Raw genomic sequence first — 9915 nt, 5'->3', positions numbered from 1 at the left:
GCAATTTGTGGTTTGATATTTGAAGTGTGGGAAGAATGGTGAACGGATGCTGAGTAGCCAAAGGGATGGCAAGTGGCAAATATTACTGATTGGCTCATGCTCCACATTTCCAAACCCATTGTAGCACGGCTTCCTGGGCTTTAGAAGCTGGAATGCTAGTGGCTACATTTCTACGACTCCCTTGAAGTATAGCAAGGGTTGCTAGTCCTTTTCGCCAAGCAGATGCACCCTTGTCAGGCTTGGCAGGCAGAAGTGGGCATCACAGGGCACAGGCCAAACAGTTCTTCTGGAAGGCGCAGATGTAGAGGCTTTTGTTTTTTCTACTGCAGCTGTTGTAGTGGTTCTGGTGACCAGATCCTGGATTCACAGGTATAAAGCAGCAGGCGGTGAAAGCAGGGACATATCTGCTAGAAAGTTCTCATGGTGTGGTTGGTCATTTCTCCTGGCTGTGTTGTTAGTGGCTATGTAACATCCAAGCTTGGTTCCATGGCCCTCGCAGACATGCTGTAAGCTAACCAATATCCTGTAATAAATCCTTTTCTGCTTAGATTTGTGAGAGTGTACTCTGGCTAAAACTAAGGCTGTAATTAATATGTTTCTAAACTAATCAACAGCAAGGAGACTATGATTTCCAAATTTTAAGAAAATAGGAATCAGATGCAGTGAACACCTGACCTTCCATTCAGTTCTCTACCACTGAAATAAGGCATATGCCTCTTCTACGCTGTTGTGAAGGTCACCAAGACTTCCGTGATGCAACCTCTTTGCAGCACTGGACCCTGAAAAATCTCTCTTTCTTTAGCTTGTGTGTGCACAGTCTTTTGGTTTCCTTCCTTCTCTCTGTTCCTCCTCAGTGTTCTATGAGGGACCCTCTTTCTCTGCTGCTGCTCCTCTAATGATGAGTATTCCTCAGGGTTCTGTGATGAATCTGCTTCTCTTCTTACTTTACATGTTACTCAGGGGCGATAATAGGTTTTCTCTACTCCCACAGCTTTAATGGTTTTAATTAATACCTGTACAACACTGACTTCCCAATTTATTTTTTCAGAACAGTCGCCTCTCCTCAGTACCAGCTGCAGTCTGAGTGTCTCTGCTGCAGTGGCTCATAAGCACTTTAAGCACAACATGGACAAACAGAACTCTTTGCCTTTCTACTCTCACCTCTTCAAAATCCCTCAAATTAGCAAACTACTCGTTCATTGTATTCCCTGTCCTGGTGAATGACACCACTGTCCACAGAATAGCTCAAGACAGAAACTGGACACTAATTGTCATTCTTCTCTCTTTTTTGCTTAGCCAACCAGTCTTTAAGTCCTACCATTTCTACTTCTGAAATACCTTTAAAATTCATCTCTACTGCCTTAGTTGTAGGTACCATCATCTCCAGCCTAGTTTACTGCAACAGCTTCCCAACCAGTTTCTCTTCCTTCAGTCCTGCCTCCCTTTAGTTCATTCTTCACACTGAAGACAATCCAATACATCCAGAGCACATGTCAAGTCATGCATTTTCCCTGTCCATGGAATAACATCTTAACCCCCTTCCCAGGGCCTGCAGTGTCTCCCACGGGTGGCTTCTCCAGCATCATTTATTGCATTCCTTGCTCCCCCCTCAGCACACTTTATATCCAGCCGAACTCAACTTCTCCCAAGTCCCAGAACACACCATGTGGAGCAGTGTGCTATTTCTGCTCTGAAGGTGATTTCAACTTAGATCTGTCTTCAACAAGTCTTTCTCTTCTGGGATTTTGCTCCTGCTTAGTTCTCCAATAGTGGGGAAGTACCCTCTACTCCCCCATAATATATTTGTGACATGTAATTGTGACTCTTGATTTACTTTTCTGTCTCACCCCAGTAGACCTAGCTCTGTGGAGGCAAGAGCTATGTCTGTTTTGATCTTTGTTAATGGTCCGTCACCCAGCAGAGTACCTGACACTTAAATATTTGTGAAATGAATGAACACTTGACAAAATTAATAAGGTAGAATATAATAGGGGAGTGATAAATAAATGTTTATGAATTACTGCCTAGCAACCTCAATTGTAAAGGTTTAGGGTTAGCTAAAGTGAAACAGAGTTGAGTAAATCTAAATCATTGTCAAGCCTCTTACCCTATGTCAGTGATACCAGCAGTGTGGTTCTTCACACTATTGCCAATTTAAAAAAATGTTTTATTGAGGCACAACTTACAATAAAATGTACAAGTCTTAATACTAAACCTTGATTAATTTTTACTTATGTATACACCTTTGTAATCACAACTCAGATCAATACTTATAACATTTCCAGCACCCCATAATGCTCCCTCTTACTCTCTTTCAATCACTATCCTGCCAGAGGTAATCACTGTTTTGACCTCTATCACCACAGATTTGTTTGCCTGATTTTGAACTCCACATAATGGAAGTATAAAGTGTGCATTTATTTGTGTGCTTGGCTTCTTTTACTCAACATCACGTTGGTGAGATTTGTTATTTTTCATTGCTCTATCCATTCCACTATATGAATATGCTATACTTTATCCATTCTACTGTTAAAAAGCATTTGGATTGTTTCATGTTTGGGCCATTATGAACTTCTTGTATATGTCTTTTGGTAGACGTAGTGCTAATTTCTGTTGGGTTTGTACCCGGAGAGGGTTTGCTGGATCATAGGATGAGCACATGTTTAGCTTAAGTGGTTATACTACTAAATGTTCTGCCAAAGTCATTATATCAACTTATATTCCCAACAATAAGTGTATGAGAGTTCCAGTTCTTCCACATCCTTGATGTTACTTCATATTCTTTTTCCAACTTATAAAAATGTACACAAACATCTCAGGTGAAAACTGAAATTGCAAATTATGTGATGCTATAAAAGCATTCAAAGTAGGTTTCCTGAGATTGGTGAGTTTTACGGATAAGTTAATAAGAATGACTAACATTTGTTGAATGTGCACTGCTTCCCAGGCATGTTCTAGGCTCTTATACAGGCTACCTTATTTAACCATCACTACATCTCTATGAAATAAGTACTGTTATCCTCATTTATGGATGAGGAATTTGAAGCATAGAGAGACATATCATTGATTCATAGACTTTTATTTATTTATTTATTTATTTCAGTTGGGGACATTAACACCAAGGCTATTTTTGTAAAATAATCTTTTTATTTTTTGTCTTTTTTTCGTGACCGGTAAGGGGATCACAACCCTTGGCATGGTGTCACCTGTACCGCGCTCAGCCAGTGAGCGCACCGGTCAGTCCTATATAGGATCTGAACCCGCGGCCGGAGTGTCACTGCGCTCCCAGTGCTGCACTCTCCCGAGTGTGCCACGGGGCCAGCCCAATTCATAGACTTTTAAAGAGCTGGCTGGAAGTGCCTGTATAGGTCAGCTAGTGTAACCCCTCATTGTATGGACAAAAAAAGCCAGCCAAGAAAGGAGGCTGTATTTTATGACAGGAAGACCACCCAGTTTGTTAGTGGTAAAATTTGGATTAGAATCCAGATCTCCTATCTTCTCCTCCAGCACTGATAATAAATCAATAGTGCACAAACTAGATAATACTAACAGTAATCACAACAAACACATTTTTATAAAAGTGCTTCATTCCCTTCAGTATTTAGTTGTTATGACTTTGGTTTGTGGAATAGTTTCACCAAGGTCTAAAACCATTTTAAAGGTGTCAAGCAAGATCACATAAGAAAAGGACTCATGTTTTGTGAGGCCGAAACTTATATGATTTGTGGGAGAAGGTTGTTAAGGAAAAGAATAAAAAATATAAAAATGTCTTTGTTTTGCAAATGTTACTAAAACATATGACCAAGTGAACACATTTCTAGGGCCTGGTGGTAGCCAGCCTCCAATTATGAAGGTTTGTCCCAATTATCCCTATCTCCTGGTATTCATGCCCCTGTGTAGTTCCTCTTCCATATTGTATTGGGGTGGTCTGTGGGACCAATGAAATACAGTAGAAGTGATGGTTTGTCACTTCTGAGGCTAGGTTATAAAAGACATTATGACTTCTACCTCTCTCTCTGGATCATTCACTCTGGGGGAATCCAGCTACCATGTTATAAGAACCCTCAGACAGTGTGGAGAAGCCCATGTGGTGAGAAACTGAGGCCTCTAGCCTCCAGCCATGTGAGTGAGCCATTTTGGATGCAGATCCTTTAGCCTTGGTCAAGCCTTCAGATAACTGCAGCCCTGGCTGGCAGCTTGACTGCAACCTCATGAGATATCCTGAGCTAGAACCACTCAGATAAGCTGCTCCAAGATTTCTGACTCTCAGAAACAGTGTGAGATAATAAGTTTATTGTTTTAAGCTGGTGAGTTCAGAGTAATTTGTTATATGGAAATACAGACCTGTCATTGGGCTTTGGAAGAGATCCATGCAGGTGGGAGGCCCTAAGGTTTAAGTTTTATGGTTTATGATAGATTGACCTGTGCCTACAGGCCAAATCCACTAGATTGTTGTAACAGAAACAGGTATTTTTTCACCAAAATTTGTTCTTTCTTCCACTGCAGCTATAACTAGGTTATGTCTGTCAAGCCATGAGTCCAGCCTTCTTTGCAACTAAGTATTTCATGTGACTAAGCTCTTGCTAGTGGAGTGTGAGCAGAAGTAGTATGTGCCCTTCTGGACTGTGCTTTCAGGAAACTGGGCATTGTGCTCCTTTCCTCTTTCTCGATGGTGACAGAGTGACCTTGGAAACAACATATTGAAGAATGAAACTTTATTTGACTGAATTCCTGGATGACTTCATGGAGCAGAGCCTCTACCCCTCCAGTCTGGAACACTTACCCTAAACCATTTTGTTAGAGATATATAAGCTTCCACTGTGTTTGAGTGATTATTTTTTAAGGTCTATGTATTAAAATAGGCTAGCCTACCCTAACTGATTATACTTATGTTCTTCAAATTTTAGGTAGTTAATTTTTTCCCTCATCTAGTCTTGATGTTATTTATATCTTCATTTGTTTGTTGATTTATTAATTTTATTAGGTAAATTCTAAACCACACATAAGTAGAGAAAAGAGCATAATAAAGCCTCATGTGCCATCCCTCAGCTTCAGCGTTTATAAGTTCATTTCCGTGTCCTGTGTACATATGCCATTTCCTACATAGATAGCTATTCTCATTTCACTGGTACCCCACTTCCCCTCTGCTCCCTCCTGGATTTTAGCAAATCTCAGAATCTCAAACATCTTATAATTTTGTTGGAGAAGTTTTAAATGTCATGTAAGGAACCTCCTCCACCTTCCCTGAAACTCAGTGCTTTTTGTGAAGCTGCGAAAAGGCCAGTTCCCATTGTTTGACAACACGTGATGGGAACAGTGAGAGCTGCAATGCTAAGCTTGCCTTTTGGTGTGAGAGGCACAATCTATTCCCACAATGTTCCAGAATCTACCTTCAACTTTCACCCCATTCAAGCTGGAAGCTTTGAGTTTATAAAAGGACCTGGCAGTGCCAGGCAGGCTGACAGTACGGAATGACCAGCATAGAAAGCCACGTGGAGTGATGGATGGAGTCAAGAACTGAAGCCAGATAAGCTGGGTTATTGAGTTATGTGTCCTTCATCTATTTAGGTAATTCACATGTTCTCATTTACAAAATGGAAATAATACCTGTTCTATCTGCTTCTATCTACTTTATCAGCTAAGATTTTGTAAATTATAAACTTTATATGATTATCAGTTTCTAACATGGAAGTAAATGTAAGCTAAGTTTTAAATTCTTATTTAATGTTTGCTTCTAGTGTAGCATTTGTACTCACTTTAGTTACAGGGATCTATTAAAATCAGTGTTAACACAGTGGGAGTAATTATATTTTCCAGGCAGTTTTTGGATATGAATCAGCACCACCATCCATGAACGTAAAAATGATGCTGCAATTTGTATATTCCTAAACATGTTTCATCTGAGAAAATTGGAGAGCACCACAGTGAACTCCTGGAGGGGAGAGGACAAGTAGAATCTTTCCCGAATTTTTCCCTGAGTAGCTTAGCTTCTCCCTACTCACCAGTGTCCAGATATTGACCCAGCTGATACTAGACAATCTGGGCTATGGAGAGAAAGTAGATGCCACATTTCCAGATATTAACGACTTTCCTCATCCATCAAAATGTCTCTTTCTGGATTACTGAGCTCAGTGCCAACTGGGTCACAGTGTTGGGCAAGGTAGGAGGTGACAGGAAAGAAGCTGAGCAGGCTTGCTCTGCCTGCTCTGCAGCTCTGAACTCTCACGCTGGCATCCTTAGTCTCCACTCTGATCTCTGGTCTTGCCTCTTTTACAACATTTCAGTAACACCATTGTAGAACTATTTTTAAGAAGGAAGTATACAATAATTATGTGAAAAATAAGCAGTGTACTTTTTCTTTTCTCCTACGGAATCTGTATGAAATGTTTCTCTTTTCTGGTTTCTGTTCGTTTTGTTTTGCTTTGTTTTTTCCTGTAATAATTGCCAGTTTTATTCTTCTGGCTAAGAGATCCAGAGGTAATTTGAAGTTTCCGTTTCTTTTTTATAGTTCGTTCATCAAGAGTTTAGGTACTCCCATTACCCTTATAAGCTGGTTGCAAATTGACTCATAAAAAAAAAATCCTTAATTTTTTTTGTCTGTGTGAGACACCTGTTCATTAAAAAATACATATAAGCAAAATGCAACAAAATATAAACAAAACTTCACGCCACACAGACATAAGCACAGTTAAGTTTTTGATATATGTGTGTATGTATACACACACATACAGAGTTTGAAATTTTATCCTACATATGTGAGCTGATGCTAAATATGCTGCTTTATAACCTGTTATATTTTACTTTGCAATATGAAATGAACGTATTTCCATGCATATGTGTGAAATTTCTCAACTGAAAAATAAACTTGGAAAATGGGTCAAAATCCAAAATCCAAAATCCAACGAGATGCTGGTAACAAGGAAACCACCTACAACAAAATTGCACCCGATGATTAAAAGTAAAATGAAGGTCAAAGATACATTAGAAAATGCTAACAGAAAGAAATCAGGGGTCAGATTTTAATATCAGACCAAAAAGAATTCAAGGCCTAAAGCACACAGGATAAGGACGGCTGCATAAATGTTTTTGCTTCCAATGCATCATCACAAACTTGTTTCTTACTCTTCTTATCTCTTCCCTAAGCCTTTACAACTCATCTACTCCTCTTATCATTTCTTCAGGGTCCAAATGCCTAACGGGAGTGTCCTCTTTAAATCCCTGGCCAGGCTGAGTCAGCCCTTCTCTAAGGTTTCCTTCTGCTTCCTGGCAGAACCTTGGAAGGCTGAGGATTTCCCTCTGCCTCCTGTGGTGCATCTTCTGAAGGGTGGTCTTCCTCAGCCTTCTGCATGTTCTGTGGTTTTCCTTCATTTTCTTCACAAGACTTTTGCATGTTGAGAATTTTTTGTTATTTCTTTTTTTTTGAATAAATGAAGCCTGCAGGGATCCAAGGGATTTTCCTCCCTCTTCTCTCACCTCGATTTGTGTCGCATCCAAAAGACCAAGAGTTCTGAAAAGATCCAGTGCACTGTTCTCCTGCTCCAGCAATAGGGAGCCGCTACAGGGAAACAGGCCCTGAACTATTGGTTTCTGTTTTTTAAATTACATTTATGAGCACCTTGTAAATTAGAGCATTTTGTTCTTCTATTTTTAGAATAGTTATAGATTTACAGGAAAGCAGCAAAGATAGTACCAAGAGTTTTCGTACACCCCTCACCTACTTTCCCCTTTTGTTAGCATCTTACATTACCAAGATACATTTGTCACAACTAAGAAATCAACATTGATATATTTGTTATTAATTAAACCCCAGAATTTTTTTGGATTTAACAAGTTTTTCCATTAATGTTCTTTTTCTGTTCTGGACTCCATTGAGGATGCCATATTATATTTAGTTGTCATGTCTTTTTAGCCTGCTCTGATCTGGGACAGTTTTTCAGGCTTTCCTTATTTTTCATGACCTTGACAGTATTTTTTCTTTTTATTTAGTTATTTATTTGAATTGGCACATTGTAATTGTACATGCTTATGGGTTACAATCTGATGTTTTGATACATATGTATGTTGTATAACGATCAGGTCAGCGTAGTTAATGTAACCATCACCTCATGCACTTATCATTTCTCTGTGACAAAAAGATTCAAAAGCCTCTCCTCTAGCTATTAGGTAATATACGAAACCTAACTGTTAGCCATTGTTACCTGCCTGCCCCATAGAACACCAGAATTTATTCCTCCAACCTCATTGTAATTTTGTACCCATTGGCCAACCTCTCCTTGTTTTTCCTTCTTTCCTCCCCTCCCCAGTCTCTGATAACCACTGTTCTACTCTCTGTCTCTATAATATCAACTTTTTTTTTTTAATTCCACATATGAGTGAAATCATGTAGTATTTGTCTTTCTGTGACTGGCTTACTTCACTTAACATAATGATCTCCAAATCCATCCATGTTGCTGCAAATGACAGGATTTCATTCTTTTTTTATGGCTGAGTAGTATTCCATTGTGTAGATATACCACATTCTTATTATCCATTCATCCGTTGTTGAACACTATTGTCAATAATGCTGCAATAAACACGGGAGTGAGGTATCTCTTCAATGTACTGACTTCATTTCCTTTGGGCATATACCCAGTAGTAAGATTGTTGGATCATATGATAATTCTATTTTTAATTTTTTGAGGAACCACCATACTGTTTTCCATAATGGCTATACTAGTTTACACTCCTACCAACAGTGTGCAAGTGTTCTCTTTTCTCCATATCCTCACTTGTTTTCTTTTGTCTTTTTGATAATAGCCATTCTAACTGGAGCAAGGTGGTATCTTGTTGCTTGGATTTGCATTTCCCTGATGATCAGTGATATTGAACAGTTTTTCATACGTCTGTTGGCAATTTGTATGTCTTCCTTTGAGCGATGTCTATGACGATCCTTTACACATTTCTCAATTGGATTGTTTTGTTGCTGTTGAGTTGTTTAGGTTCCTTGTATACTCTTGATATGAACCCTTTTCAGATGTATAGTTTGCAAATATCTTTGGTAGGTTGTCTCTTCACTCTGTTAACAGTTTCCTTTGAGGTGCAAAAGCGTTTTAGGTTGATGTAATCCCACTTGTCATTTTTGCTTTTATGGCTTGTGCTTTTGAAATCTTTAAAAAATTTTTGCCCAGCCCCATGTTGTGGATGATTTCCCCTATGTTTTCTTCTAGTAGTGTCATAGTTTAAGGTTTTACGTTTGACTGTTTAATCCATTTTGAGTCGATTTTTGTATAAGGTGAGAGGGAGGGGTCTAGTCTCATTCTTCTCCATGTGGATATTTAGTTTTCCCAGCACCATTTACTGAAGAGACTGTCTTTTCCCCAGTAAGTATTCTTGGCACCTTTGTCAAAGATCAATTGACTCCAGATGCATTAATGTATTTCTGGGCTCTCCATTCTGTTGCATTGGTCTATGTATCTGTTTTTATGCTAATATCATGCAGTTTTGGTTACTATAATCTGAAGTCAGATATTGTGATGCCTCCAACTTTGTTCATTGTTTTCAGGATTGCTTTGGCTATTCAGGGTCTTTTTTGATTTCATATATATTTTAGGATTGTTTTTTTCTATTTCAGTGGAGAATGTCATTGGTATTTTGATAGGGGTTGCATTATATCTGCAGATCACTTTGGGTACAATAGCCATTTTAACAAAATTAATTCTTTCATTCCATGAATATGGAATATCTTTCTATTTATTTATGTTCTCTTTAATTTCTTTCTTCACAGTTTTATAGTTTTCATTGTAGAAGTTTTTCACAATTACTTAAGTTTATTCCTAGCTATCTTTTTTTTTGTAGTTATTTGTAAAAGGAATTGTTTTCTTGATTTCTTTTTCAGATAATTTGCTATTAATACAGAAATGCTACTGACTTTTAATG

General features: G+C 38.6%; 1 pseudogene; it reads right to left on the bottom strand.

Moving 5' to 3' along the window:
• Window positions 1-7041: 7041 nt before the first annotated feature.
• On the bottom strand, window positions 7042-7390 carry LOC103587852 (annotated as a pseudogene).
• Between the last annotated feature and the right edge of the window lie 2525 nt (window positions 7391-9915).

This window comes from Galeopterus variegatus, unplaced genomic scaffold (genome assembly GCF_000696425.1).
Source record: "Galeopterus variegatus unplaced genomic scaffold, G_variegatus-3.0.2 Scaffold494, whole genome shotgun sequence".
NCBI lineage: Eukaryota > Metazoa > Chordata > Mammalia > Dermoptera > Cynocephalidae > Galeopterus > Galeopterus variegatus.
Note: the sequence above shows the minus strand (reverse complement) of the source record. Positions and strands in the feature narration are given on the sequence as shown.